Source organism: Pseudopodoces humilis, chromosome 6 (assembly GCF_049639895.1).
Source record: "Pseudopodoces humilis isolate 2021_Gansu_Grassland_sample_001 chromosome 6, ASM4963989v1, whole genome shotgun sequence".
Classification (NCBI taxonomy): Eukaryota; Metazoa; Chordata; class Aves; order Passeriformes; family Paridae; genus Pseudopodoces; species Pseudopodoces humilis.
In genome coordinates, this window is record NC_142205.1 from 65,904,452 (window position 1) to 65,919,509 (window position 15,058).

Consider the following 15,058-nt stretch of genomic DNA (forward strand, 5'->3'; position numbering starts at 1 on the left):
ACTAAACTATTAAAAAAAAAATTAAAATCCTCCTCATTTCATTTGTTGAAAAAGAAGGAGAAGGGATAGACATATGGCCACCCACTTGGTTGTGCAAATTGAAAGAAGTGAAAATAACTTGTGACAGAATTGCCTGGAGGTTTTGTTTAGCCTGTCACACATGGCCTCAATAACGCTGTGAAACAGTTTCTTTTACCCCCTCCAACCTACTCAGCCCCTTCTGCTGCGGAATCTGCAAGGCATTTTTCAAATTAAGTGAGCACTGTTTTCCTTTTAAGTTTCAGGAGCAAGTGCCTGAAAAAGACATGCTGAGAGCTTGGAAACAATCTGCATCAGCAACAAAGGGAGATGCCTGCTGCTTTGCAGGCAACACAGAAAATATGCCAGCCATCCAGCCCTGATTCCTGGGCTGGCTGATGATTATTTGTCCTCTGCACTAGCCTTTCTCAGAATGCTGTGGGGAGGGGGGTGGATTTAAGAGTCCTTGGAAAACTGCTGGAGTGTAGGTCATGTTTTATTAGTGCATTGTCTGGGATTTGGAGCTGGTGTTTGCCTCCTGAGCTTAGGTAATGAGCTTTTTGGGAGTGCTGTGCCTGAATTCCCTGTGCCTGGGGAGGTGGATGGGTCTGTGTTTGGTGCTGGGGGTCTGACTGCTCAACGCAGTTAAGCACTGGGGAAATTAAATAGAGCCATTAACACTGGGGGAAATTAAATAGAGCCATTTGTAGGTTCTGATGAAGAACTGATAGCATCAGAAATAACCTTGGCAGCCATTTTAATTGGTGGTAGAGGAGCAGCTTTTGCATCTTAAATAAGCAGGGATCACTTACCCAAGTCAAGGAGTTGCCTGATAAAAGCATCTGAGGGTGAATACAAGGAGTCATAGAAGTGGTAGGCTTGTCATAGCTGCATCAGTCAAGGAAGAGAAGGCAGGAGCTCTGTGGCAGGGCATGAGCTTTGCTTTTCTTATGGAGACATAGAAAGACTTTGAAAGAAGACAGTGAACAGTTCAGTACCTATCTGTAATCTAGATAGGACAGGAAGGTAGAGGGGAAAGTCCAGTAGTTGCTTCTGTTTTGCTGCTGCATACATCCATTTAAACTTCTGTTTTTTCCTCATTATAAATGCACTCATGCTTGAAAGACTTTGACTACAGCCTGTGTGCTATGCAGGAGCCCCTTGCTGCTCCTGGTTCAATAATCCTCTGCCTGCCCCAATGTCTCTCTCTGCAGGGTTTACCTATATTAAATCACTCAAGACAGCTGTGGGGCCAGAGGAGGTGCTGGTGAGGGAGGAGCCAGGTCTGTGTAGCAGCCCCCTGCCAATGTGTGTGTTTCTGGCTGCCCCACAAGGCAGTGGAGACTGTGGTGCTGGGCTGTGATCAGCCCACAGGCTGGGGAATGAGGGCAATGTTCCTCCCAGCGCCCTGGCCTGCTGCTCACAATGTCCCCCAGGTCGAGGATTTTGGTTTTGGTGAGCTAACGAGCAGTAGCTTTGCAGTTCTGCAGCATATTAATAGCTTGAGAGTGAGCTATAAACGCTTTCTTCCAGCCTGGAAGAGATTAAGCATGTAAATGATGTAACCCAATTTGAAAAAAGGCCAGTATTCCAGGAGACACCCTGCCCTTGCTTTTCTTTTCTAACCCTGCGTTTCTTTACATCGATTAACAGCCAAGAAGTGAGAGAAGGGACAACACTGAGATGTGAGTGTCAAAAAAAGCAGTGTGATGATCTAGGTCTTCACACTGATATTTAGCTGCTGTATTATGGAGTAGCTGAGGTTCATATAGTCATAAATGAGATACAACTGTTGACTTTTACCACTGGAATTAGAAAAGTTTTGTGTCAATCACAATATATTTTTAAGGTTTCATTTGCCATTAATATGATTGGATTTTTATTTATTTTTAGTATTTTATATATATATATATTTATATATAAATTTTATATCAGGGATTAATACTAGAAAGGTAAGGGAAAAAATGAAGCCCAGGGTTGTAGTAAGCTGAGGTTGTCATCTTTAAACTTGGAATTTATATGAGAAAACAGGGAGGCTATAACTAACTATAGGTTCAAAATAATGGAAAGTAAATATAACCAATATAAGTATCTGAAATTCTCAAACATTTTCTTTCACATTAGATGGTTTAGTCTGCCCATTTGTACAGCACACTACTCAAAACCTTTCTTGGCAGAATGTGTCAACTGGAAGACATTTGCAGCCAATATGCTGATAGCAGGTATAAAATGCTTTTGCCTTACCTAGGGCCCTGGAACTTGTTTATTTGCATCTGACACAGAATTTCTTCTGGGAATAAGTGGCTCAGAGATACAGCTTAGAAAAACTGTAAGTTTTTCTGGCTTCATAGGGAAGTATACACAACATTTGTTTGTATATGCCAGTAAGCCAAGTGTGGGTGAAGAGTATTCAAACATGTAGAGAATTACAGTGTTTAACACTCTGCTTAAATTGTTTTAGCTTATGTTATTCATGCACACAACTCCTGAAGAGGAGAAATACCTGGAAGTGAAAACTGAGAAGTAAAACAAAGTGAAATAAATTTTTCTTCTCCTGTTCTACTTCTCCTAGGTAAACCCCTTAAATGACTGAGCTCCAACTCTTCTCCAGCTCTTTCCTTGTCTTTTTGCTGTTGATAACACAAAAATTCACCCACAGACCCAGCAGACCTTTTTATTATTCTTTTTTTCTGGCATGGAGAACAGGTTTAGAAGGCTCTGAGGACTCAGTTGCCCCTGGAGCCTTGGCTGGCATGGGGTTTGTGCAGCAGCAGTGAGGTGGGATCACAGCTATGCAGCCCCCCTGCTTAACCTATGTGTAGCAGCAGAAGTTGGCAAAGCAGCATATTGACTTTTAAGGATTAGTGTCTGTGCCAGCTGCCTTGCAGAAATGTAAAGCACAGTTGCAGGAGAAAGTGGCACTGGTTAGGGGGAAGCAGGATTCCCTGGGCTGAGAGTCAGATAAACTTGGCTCCCTTGTTGCACTTAGGTTTGCAGTTCTTGTGCTACTGATGTTTATTCTGGACATCTAGTCTTTCAGAGTGCTATTTTATTGTAAACTAGTGCCAATTTTGATTACAAAGACTTTAAAACTTTCTAATTCAAAAATCAGAAAATTACAATCCTACACATGCTCACACCTGAAACAAAAATATTTCTTTTCGTCAGGTTACACTTCAGGCCTTTAAATAAAAAGTGTAGACATTTTAATGCCTTGCTCATTTTCTCTTTTTCCTTCTGGGAAAAATACTTCGTAATTTCTCCAAATTATGGAATAAACCCCAAAATTATTGAATTAGAAAAATAAAAAAAAAGGAAAATGGAGAACTGGAGAATGAGGAGAGGGGGAGGAGAGAGTGAGGATTATTATTTCTTCCTGTTGTGCTTAGTAACAGAAGAGGAAGGATGAACGTTTTTGGAATTTATAATCTTAATGAGAAATACACGGCTTTCATGAAACCTGGTTTTGAAGGCAGACCATTTTCAAATTAAGTTTCTCCCAGCTCTGGCTCTAACAGCTTTTGCCTTTACCTGTCAAAGAACAGGAGACTTTAAAAGCTTTGATTCACTCCAATCCAACGGGACTTAAAAGTATGTGACTTCAAATGTTCTCAAGTGGTCTTTTTAAAATCAGCCTAATTGATGTCGTACAGGACTGTGGGTGTAGTTAAAGTTAAGTACGTGATTAAGTGCTTCCCTGGAAGCAAGCCAGAACACTTAACACCTTCCAGAACGAACTCAGCCTGAATATGTGCAATATGCACTCATCGGGAGTTGTCTCTCTTTTCTAAGAAAAGAGAATTTTTCCTATTCCAAACCCAAAATTGCTCTTCCTTGCTTTCATCTTTTAGATGTACTCTTTCTAAGCCCCCTTCTCCTTGAACTCCCCTTCCAAACATAAAAATACCGAAACACATATGCTCTTTACTTTTGGATTGTGCGCAGGTGAATGTTTTCCTCTCTCCCAGCTGTGGAGAAGCCAAATGTCCACTCAGCAATGTTACTTTTTTATTTCCTAATTGATACCTGAAAATGGCTTTTCCATAGGATTCTTTGTTAAAAGCGATTATCTGGAGATAAATAAATAATGAAAACCCAGAGACTCCTGTCTTTCCTCTTTTTATCGTTTTTTCACACTAGGCCAAAGCATATTGTGCTGTTTCCCTGGGACACTGACAGTATGCTTAGGTGTTTAGAATGTGATAATGCTGGTGTGCATTTACAAGGACTAATAACAGGGATCCAGGAGTAGGTAAACATGACAGGGATTTCCATCCTCCCTGCCAGCTATTCAAAAAGTGAAAAAACTAAACAATGCAGTATTTAAAAAAAAAAAAAATCTGGACAACAGGACTTCAGCACTGCTTGTTCTGCAAATAATTTTTGGACAGGAAAAATTCAAGCAGTTTTGGCACTCTTGTCAGATGGGATTCTGGGGTCAATTATTATTCAGTAATTGAGGTGGATTTTTAAAATTATATTTTATAGGAATGCTGTGAGAAGAAAGACTAATACATTGTTTTCATGGTGAAAGCTTTTGTTTGGAAGACTCCATTACAGAGGTTTTACTCATCCTGTGCCAATCAGATAGTCTCTGCTTTCACCAAAATTTGCCTGTGTTCCTTGCCACAGTCCTTTGCCTCTTCACCTGAGAAGGTGCAACTGCAAGCTGTTATTTTATACTTACATGACTGTGTGATAAAATTAGCTGGCACATAGCATGAAGTCAGTAAAGCTTAAGCTTTTATATTTAAAAGCATTTTGCTTTTATTAACCTTTGTTAGTTGGAACAACTGCTATGTTTCAGAGGTAGCAGGTAATTTCACCTCCTCCAACTCCTCTATTATAATGGCTGAGAGATAGATAGATAGATAGATAGATAGATAGATAGATAGATAGATAGATAGATAGATAGATAGATGATAGATATTGTAGTATGTAAGCAAAAGCATACTCAGCTCTGGCTGCAGGAATTTAGCAGAGAGCAGAATTTAAAGACAAGCTGTGATACCTTTATTTGCATTGTAGAAAATTTTACTGTGTGACTAGTGCCAGTAAAGTCTACCAGAACACAGTCATTCCTCCAACTGCAAATCTGATACTCTTGCTAGATTTGGGCCTGGATTAGGAGAAAAAAGAAGTCCCTATGCAGTTTGCTGCGTCAAGGAACATCTCTGTCTTTTCCTCAACTGACAGGAGCAGGTGTACTCATCATCTCAGGTTTGCTATCACCAGCCTTTGTCTCTTTGCTGCACTCACTTCCATCACTCACTTTTGTGTCATCCTGGTGTTTTTTTTAAGTTTTGGGCAAACTTATTTGTACCATAAAGGTTCCCTACCATCATGTTGTAGCAGTAAGAAATTAGTAGGGGAGCTTGAAGGAAGGTGGTGCTGGAAGAAGAATCAAGAACTCAGTGTTGATAAAACTTTTACTTGTACCTTTGCATAATTTTCTCTCAAATTATAAATGTGTTTTTTGTGTAGCAATTATTTCCCTTTGCAACTTGTATTTCCTGGTGACACTGTGTGGAAGCCGTGCGGATCTCAAGTGGCAGAGTGGGAAAGAGGTGCTCCTGAAAACACTGGTAGAGCTTGGATTTTTGCAGTAGATACAGATATGTTAATTTTGTAGAATAATTCTGCATCAGCCTTATCTTGGAGAGATTCTTATATATTAAAAACCAGAAATCCCTTTACATTTTTTTTTTGACCGCTCTGTATCTTTTCAGAAACAAAATGCCTATTTTTCTATGGTAGTAACCTTCTGATATATTACCCATTTTGTTGAAACCTCTGCTCAGTATGGGATTCTCAGAATAATATGCCTTAAGAGCAGAGTCACTATGATATGAACAGGGAAGATTTTCTGATCTGTATTTTTCATTTCAAGGATTTCCTCAGTGCTTGCAAAAGTAACTAGATTTTTCCTGAATTTCTTTGCTTTCATTGTCTAACAAGTTCTTCCTGCTGATAAGAGCAAATTCAGTGTAGCAGTTGCTCCTTAAGTATTTGAAATAGAGTTCAAAACTGGATCTTTTCAATTTCTTTTTGACTTATACACATACTCTTTCTTCTACAGGATTGCCAAGTCTTTGCCCATTCATCTACTGATTGTGAATATTCTCAAAGAGGTAAGAGCATTTTTTGTACACTATCATATTAGCTCCTACACTTGTTGCCAAAATAGAAGGAAAAATGGCCTGTACTGTTTTCTAGATGATTGTTCATTAATCTTTCTCCGAGATATTCTCTTCTCTGAGTAATTATTTTGAGATAATGGCTATTGGCATGCTTGCAAACTCCATGTGTTAAGCTGGCCTTCAGTCACTTTGTAGCAAAGGCATGTAACTCTTTATAGTTCTTGCACCTTTTTCCCTAAATTCTGAGTATTTTTTCAGTTGATAATGCTGAATACAGTGGTTTTTTTGTGGTTTTTTGAGTTATTCTGACTTTGAATTCTGTAGCTCTTTTTACCTTATTTGATTTTGCTAGACAATTTTTGATTTTTAATGGCTGAGGACCATCCCTCTTTCAAAAACCAGCTCATTATGCATGGCAACTTCTCTGTGCCTTATCAAGGGCTAGCTCTGTGTCATTTAATAGTGTGTACTAGAATGTTTTGATCCCAGTTGTGATGCCTGGTCTGTCACCAGAGTCAGTTTCTCTGTGCTTATCTCTGCAGGCTTACACTGGCAGCACACATTTCTGTGTTATTGCCTTACTGGACACTGAGAAGTCTATGTCCTTTTGCCTCTCATTTTTCTTGCATGAAGTGCATTTCCCCTCAGATTCCTGTCAGCTTGCCCTGCCTGAATAAGCTAAAACCTCCCCCAAATTTCAAGTGCTTCAATAAATGCTACTGTCAGGCAGCTTCTGATAACTCCTGTGAAGCTCCTTTCAGAGGAGGCCACTGACAAGAGGCTGCTGGAGAGAAAAAAGATAAACTATTCATTCACTACCGATATGGGGCTTAAAAGTAAGTATCCATCTCGTCTCTCCACTCAATATAAAAAAAAATCCCACCATGAAAAGTCATTCTGTATTTTCAACAGGACTGCATGAAAAAAAATACTTGCTTGTTCATTCATTTTAATGGCAACACCCATTAAAGGGAGGCTCTCACATGTCAGCATCCTAAGAGTGCTTTTCAGGTAATTTATATTAACTTAATTGAGCTAACACATCTTAAAAAGGAATCTGTTTTGCCTGCCAAGACAGGAATATAACAGCAAGTAATTCACTGCATAGCTGGAAAATAGCAGAACATCAAATGCATTGGGAGGCAGTGAGTGTTACTTTTGCAGATGTTCTTACACATGCAGCTAAACTGTATGGGGCAGGTAGATACTTTCAGAAAATTAAATTGCCACAAGGTAGTGAAGACAAGGCTGGCATTATGCACAGGTATTGAACTGTGATCAGCAAAGCTGGCCTCACCTCTCAGACTTTCTTGGCTGGAATAATTTATCATCAGCTGCTGCTGATGCAGGGAGACTTGCTTTACTAAAAAAGCAATAAATCTTTTTTGTCTGGACAAAAGTATAAAAATTGTAAAAAATTGATATTTCAGAATTAATTAATTTTAACCTGGTTTTTAAACTGGTCCATACAGTTAGTACTCATTGTGTGTTTTGTTTGCTTCAACTAATGCATGCTAATGTTGGAGATCAGAAGAAAGTTTGGGAGTGCTATTCGCAGGTTGGTAGCATAAAGGCCTTGGGGGAACAGAAGTGCTGGCACTGTCCTGACAGCCTTGTGGCAATTCCTTGGCTTGGGCTATTCCCTGATTAATAAGATGGATCAGCATCTCTGGCAGGTACCCTTTGAAAGCCAGACACAGCTGAATTTTGCACCCAGACTAGCCCACCCCCAGAGGGCTTTCCTGTTCCTCGTTTTTTTATCCTGCCATGACGCTTGATGTTGGTAATTCCCATGTTTGTGTTGGCATGCTGTGAGCTCCTGTCTCTGGCTCCTAGTGTGTGGTGAGGGGGAGGAAGCCAGGAGAGGAGGTGATCAGTCTTCTCTGGGCTCTCACGTGGCTGCCTGTAGTTGAAAGTGGCTGGCGCCATGCAGGTTCTTTTTTTGATTTTATTTAAAAATACATGTATGTTTAAGAACAGTGAGATAGATGACCAAAATATGCTGCTCTGTGGAATTTAAAAAGAGATAGGTTTGTCCCATTACCTCAACCATTACCTAAGAAGCAATAGATATTGACGTGTGATGTTTGATTTTTCTGTGAAAACAGATTTCTCAGTCTGTTGCTATAAATGTCTAAAAATGCCATGTCATAAAAGCAGTCCTTCTATATTCCTCCTGCTGTATTTATTTTCCTGGCTGCCAAAGACTAATCTGGGCAGAGTGGAGAAATGTAGAATAATTTCCTAAAAGGCTGAAGGAGCTCGGCAGAGAGAGGGAAGCAGAAAGTGGCCCCAGCTCGTGCCAGCTGGCCAGAGCTCAGCCCCAGCGAGACAGCCCATGCTGCCAGTCCCCCAGAACGTGCTGGCAGCCAGCACCTTGCCCAGCCCTCCCACTGCCAGGTGGGGGAAGGCAAGCAAAGTGCTCCTTTCCTTGCTGGGATTTGCCATGTGATGTATTGGACTGGTTTAGATATATTACATTAGTGCTTCTGGCTTTAAATTGGGAAAGGCTGTGATTAAAATACTCTGGACTCCGTGGTCGCATAGTTGGTGTTGGCAATTTCTGTGGTCACATATTTGGTAGCTAATGTCTTTTATGAATTCCAGATTTTTCTCCTTTGGGTTAATTTTGCTCCTGGAGCTAGTGCTGGAAGGCTGTCCCTTGGTCTTATTTGTTGCACTGTCCTTGAAGATGACAGCTTTTTCTTTTACTTCTACCACAGGTACACTGGTGGGAAAGCAACAGAACATCCCTGTAGCTACATCTAGTACCTCTCCCTGTACAAGGGAGCACAGGTTTGCCCCAGAAGACGTTTCCTTGTGCTGTACTCTCAGTGCACTGAGTTGCTGTCAAGCTCCGGCTGAAGGGAGTCCTGGTGAGCACTGTTGGTTTGTTCAGGAGGTGGAATAACTCATCTTTTCTGAATGAGAAGAGCTATATTCTGAAATATACAGGTGCCAATGAGCTCAAGGAAGTGAAACCTTTTTGAAGAACTCCACTTTTGGTCAAATTTTATATTTTGCTGGCAACAAAATATGTATTATAATACATGTAGATGTTGATAAAGTCTGGAATTTAGCAATACAAAAATTTTTGCATCTTTAATCACCAGTATACCATAAATGCTGTATATTTTAAGTGGATTTAAAGTGTCCTTGATAAAAATTCTTAGATATGAGGGGCAGACAGGAGTACTGACTTTATTTCTCCTGCTACTCTTGCAGTAGTGGGAAAAATCAAAGAATACCCCTTGAAAGTGTTAAACAGTCAAGTTGTGCAAAAGATGCTTTTCATTTTCCAGTGCCTATTTGCTGTTGGAAATCTGAGTATAAAGCCATGGAGGCCAGCTGTTTTCTCCTTCTGGCATTAGTAAAAAAAAAACCTACCAAACCAATATTCTTGTTGCGTATTTCTGGGACAAATTTCCCAGAACTTTCCTATTTCTTTTTCATTTCTTTACATAAAACACCCACAACCCTTCTTCCTTGATGAGGTGGCAAAACATCCAGATACACTGGTTGATTATTATGGGATTGATTTCTATCTCTCTTTTCCTTCATTTCCCTGAAATGCATCTTTCTGCCTACTAATTACTAAAAGGATGTGCAATCTGAGAGAATCCAACATTTCTGTTTCATTATGCTAGACTGAGGCTGCAGTGGAAAAGTAGATGAAGATGATTTTTGACTGTTCTGTTCTTTCACACAGAGGTACTTGGGGAACAAAAGGAAATCTCCTTTGCCTGAGTGTTAGTTTGAGCACAGATTTGAGCACGTGTACCTGAGTATGCAATAAACCTATTGGAGAAGTAAGGAAACCCCCAAAAGCTGCAAGACTGGCGATGATCTTGCAAAATTTGCAATGCTATGCGACTGTGCTGGTACATCTGCCATCAGATCATGGAAAGACAGGAGCATCAGCCCTGTTATGGTGGTGGTATTGTCCTGCAGCTGGAACCTGCTCTCCCACCTAATTTGTAACCTGAAACTCCCTCAGTCTTCATCTTTGAGATTCTATCCCCTTCAAATGACTTGGTGAATAAAGTTGAAGTGTGAATTTTCTATTCTTTGAACTCCAGTTTGAAGATGACAAACCCTCCCCCCCAACATCTTGAAAGAAAGGAGTATATTTCACAGAGCAATAGTGAAATTAGAGGATTATTGTTTTCAATCCCTTTACATTTGTTGGCAGATGGGTCCAGTCTGTGAATGAATTAATTTCTGTTTTGTCAGGAACTCTCATCTGGATTTAATCTTGATACAGGACCCAGTATTACAAGAGATAGACAAGAGTGAATCATGATGGACAGACTGAGAAGCAAGGTAGAAATAAAACCAATGAGAGTATATTTTTATAATCAAGCAGGGTGGAGAGCTGTAACGAGTGAGAAGAGCACAGTAAGAGGTTTGGAAAACGCATTTTGTGGGCAGGAAGGCTTCTATTTTAAAATATTTTCTATATTACATTATGTATCTGGCAGAGCTTCCAGCTTTAATGAGAACACAAGCCAATGCCCAGAGCCTCTGTAAACTAAGAATCGATCTTTTGCAGGGTCTCCCTTCTCTGTTCTTGATCATTTTCCTTGAAATTTCAACATTTTTTTTACAGTATTGCTGTTCTGACTCATGGTTTGATGATAGCAAGGGTCTCCTACCTGTCTGTAGCTCTCAGATGCTAGCTGGTGCTTTTATGATGCTTTTTATTTTTCTAATACTTTCCACTATTTTCTAATACACCGTGTCGAGGAGGTAAAATAATTCAATGATGTTATTAATGGATGAGAAATTAAGAGAAGGAGAGTTAAGGAAATGGGTTACAAAGATAGCATAGTTGGGAATGGAGGCCACTGGCATGTGGACCACTGCCTGGCACTAAGGTAACTAGCGTATTTCTCATGCTCAAAAGTTATTCTCATAATTCGCTCCTAAACCTAATAATTCTTTCCCAGTTTTTTTTTTTTTTTTTTTCTCATTTGGTTTAAAAGAAGCAGGATGGGCCTATGACTAATTTAGCAAATTTTAGGCAACATTTTATTAAAGGCAACCTTGCTCACTAGAAGGTTTTCTGGAAATCTTCCAGAATTTTAAAATGTTAAAACAATTTTAAGATTGTCACAATGTAAAGGATCCTTTAATTACACTGTTCATTTTGCCATGCAGTTTATACTACGTTATTGTTTATTCCCCATGCCTGTCTCTTGGGGCATTACAGTAACTGTTATAAGAGCTATATCTGTCTACCCATATTTTAAGTAATCTTTATGTGCTTTAAGTAACTTTCCATAAACAGAGTTTAAAAAAGTAAAAAACAAGGTATAGTCAGAGGAATAATCTTTAATAAAAGTAATATGGTCTGCTAGTCAGGAAGTAAAGTCTTTTTTTTTTAATATATTAAATAAATAAGAAGGCATCTCTGAGGAACTGTAGTTACAAAGAAAATATTCATACACTAGCAATACATTGAAAAGTGAAATACCATCCTCGGTTTCAGTTTGCCTGGTCCTTTTAAATTAACATATTTGCCACAGATTTAGGTCTTAGAAGTTTGATGTGATGCTCTTTTATGTAGAATAGCTGTTGTTCTAATTAATTACCTGACAGACCATAGAAGACCCTCAGTAAACCTGTTGTGAATGTGATTAAAATGCATATTGAGCAGATACAGTGTCCAAGGGGGGAAACCATTTTACTCATGTTCTTTCTGTACACCTAATGTTTATTTTCTCAGTGACAGAGCTTCTCCATGCACTGCTGAGGGAGAAATTATCAGTACTTTGTTTTTTAAAAGCACTTCTTGTATTTAGATTTCACATATTTTAAGTTTGGGAGGGTTTTGTTTTGTTCAATGACTTTGAAGGAACTGTGAAACCTTTCCTTTCCTCCTTCTCTCTTCCCCCACCTCCCATTTCCCCAAGGGAAAAAAAAACCAAAAACCCAACTGATTTGATTACAAAGTCTTTTTTTAGCCCAAAATAGCCCACCCTTCTCAGCAACCCTCTCTTTCCTCCTCATCTCACTTCTCCCTCATCCCCACTATATTTTTAAATATAGGCTTGAGTACCTGCCAGCTGCACACCCAGTCGTCAATGCACAGCCTGTGGCAGGATCATCTTTCTGCCTTCACTTGCAGCCAGTGAGGAAAAATATCCTGGAACAGTGGAGGATATTTCATATTTTGAGTTTTAATATTTAATTTAATCTTCTTGCTTACTTGGCAAGGCAGCTCATCCACCAAGAACTGCACGAGTCAGATGTTTTGTAACTCGCTGTGGTTGGAAGGAATCAATATTGTGCCCCAGGAGGCTCAAGCTGAGGATGCTTTACTCCATAATCTTCCCTAGGTCTCCAAATAAAACAACAACAAGAATTTCGGACTTGCTTACAGTAGTTCTGCTGGATCAGTAAAGCAGTTTGGGCGTAGACAGCTGTTTTCCTTTCAGGATGTGGGGGAGTTGAATCATTGAGTGTGAGGGCAAAATAATTCCATGATAGAAGCTGTTTGGGAAAATTCATCTTAATGAAAGGAAACAGTTCCAAGCAGAATGGAGAAGTGAGTGGTTATAGCTTTAGGTGAACTATCAAAGATGATAATTTGACAAATTTTCTTCTTTGCTCCACTTGTGCAATCCCAGTGAAGAGAACATGAGTTTCATTCTGATTGATTCATTCCAGCTGTGCGCTACTACAGACAGGTGAACATGATCTCAACAGTGAAATGTTTCCACCTGAGAAAATTCCATCAGGAGTAAATCTGTTCAGGTGTTCACTCTGTGGCTGGCAGTGTTGACTGGGACAGGGGAATGACTTTGGCCCAGTTTCTTCCTGCTTCTTTGTAGTGAGGAGTTATGCTTGAGCATGGAGATTTAGAAGGTCCAGGAATAATTCTTCATTTTAATTTCAGAAATGTGGAAGGAATGGGAGGAGATACTTTATGTCCTGCAGCAAGAGATAAGGTCAGATGGTCTAATGATCACTAAACTTTAACCTCCTTAGGCATTTGAAAACATGGCAATTTCTTTAAATTACCCTAATGATAAGGTGAAGTACTGCCCTGATAACATCATAGAAATTGATAGAAAAGGCTTGTTAAGCTGTCCTTTCTATCTGCTTGCCAGCATAAGATTATTCCCTACAGGATGTTTTCTAATGCTTGGTTCATATTGTGTAAGAGAATCATGAGTTTTATGGCTTTGGCCTCTTGACAGCACACACTTTATGGGACTTACTGATTGTTTTAGAGGTTGGAGTAAGACCCCATTTCATTGCCTGAAATTGGAACAGAAACATGTTAGCAAAAATTACTTAGAAATATGTGAGATTTTAATTAAAATTGCTAAATACACAAGGGCAAAGCTGAGCCGTTGCAGATGAAGTTTGCAGCTGAGAATACTTTAGCTGCAGACTATCACTGAGTTTTTCTAATAAACCATACGGTATTTAAAGTAAAATAATCTCTGTGGTTCTCTGTTTCTCTATCTCCCCCTCCTCTTTCTGCTTTGATATTTTCCTGTCTTTCATTTCTGCCCATCTGGAGCTGGAGTTGAATTATGGCATATGATTTGTGTAGATTTGTATCTCTCCCCCTGGATCATAACCTTCTTATTGATTCCCTCAGCTCCTGGTGCTTACTGACATGCTCTTGCTTATTCTCCCCCCTGACTTTCTTCCATGGTTTTGCCTGTTTCCTTTTACTCTGTGGGCTCTCATTCAACTTAATTCTCTTCCTTGGTTTTAGAAAAGGAATGTATTGGTTTCCAGGTATGCATTTTTCATTTCATAATTTTGATTTTTGTTTTCTTTTTTTCTCTAAACACTAAAGTGCTAAAATACTGTTGTCCTGCTCCAACAGAGAAAGAATTAGAATGGCTTATCTTGCTGTGAAATGGAAAGACTCTGTTCCAAGCTGCCATCCGGAAGTTTCTGGCAGTGAGAAGAGGTGTTAACAGCTGCTGTGAAAGGGCTACTGAACTTGGTATTATTATAGAGGTTATTTATGCCTCAGCAGTGTGACTAATTTGTTAAATTAATTAAAAATGTATTTCCTTCCCTCAAGAAAGAGCAGAGTACATCCACATGGAATTTTGCTCCGTGGATGAAACAAAAGAAAGCAAAGCTGAAACAGAAATTCTATAGCAGAATACAAATATGTTGAAATATTGCCTTGGGCTGTAAAAATAACTCCTGAAATGGACACTTATTTTTCAAGCACAGTGTTTAATTCTTAGTTTTGGTTACTGATCCTATTGAAGCAAAAGATTATTGTAGCCTTAAGCTGTTATGTAACTTAGCTCAGTGCTCTACTTTTGGAGTTCTCTTAAAAATATATGTATTTTGATGTTCCATGGTGAATACACCCATAAAGAGTGAATTTTTTCAAGTATGAGTGATAGGTCCTTAAACATACAAAGCAGGACCAGACTTCAGCTGCTTTAGAGAGCTTCACTAAAATATCAGAATTTTAGTAAAGCTAAACTGAAGCTTCTTCTTGCACAGTGTGGATCCTAAGACATTTCTTAATTATAACCTTTAAAAATATGGCAAACTTTGTTCATCTCCAAAGTCAGAAATGTTAATTCACCCTAACCTTATACAAAGTGTGAAAATCTGTTATGAAAGAGGAATAAAAATCTAGCATTTCTCTGAGGGTAAAATTATATATTATCGTAATCTGTTTTGGTTGTTTTTTTAGGCTCTAATTAGAAAACTCCAGGTCTCACTTTTTAATTCAGGTGAGAAGCCCTGAAACTGTAGGAACACCAAGCATTGCTAATAGAATCTGGAATTTTGGGGTATATTGCCCATGTAAAAAAAATTAAAACAATGCCGTACATTTTACTTTTGTTGAGGGATTACTTCATAATTTCACTCTAAAGTGTCACTAACAGATATCTGTAAAAAAA

At 39.1% G+C, this 15,058-nt stretch overlaps 1 long non-coding RNA gene across 1 annotated transcript; it reads left to right on the forward strand.

Annotated features, from left to right (window-relative positions):
• The first annotated feature begins 1,382 nt into the window (after positions 1–1,382).
• On the forward strand, positions 1,383–10,111 carry LOC148184216 (uncharacterized). Its single transcript, XR_015772626.1, has 4 exons — positions 1,383–1,473; positions 6,098–6,149; positions 8,882–9,034; positions 9,868–10,111. It is a non-coding gene; the product is annotated as an uncharacterized LOC148184216 (long non-coding RNA).
• Positions 10,112–15,058: the final 4,947 nt, after the last annotated feature.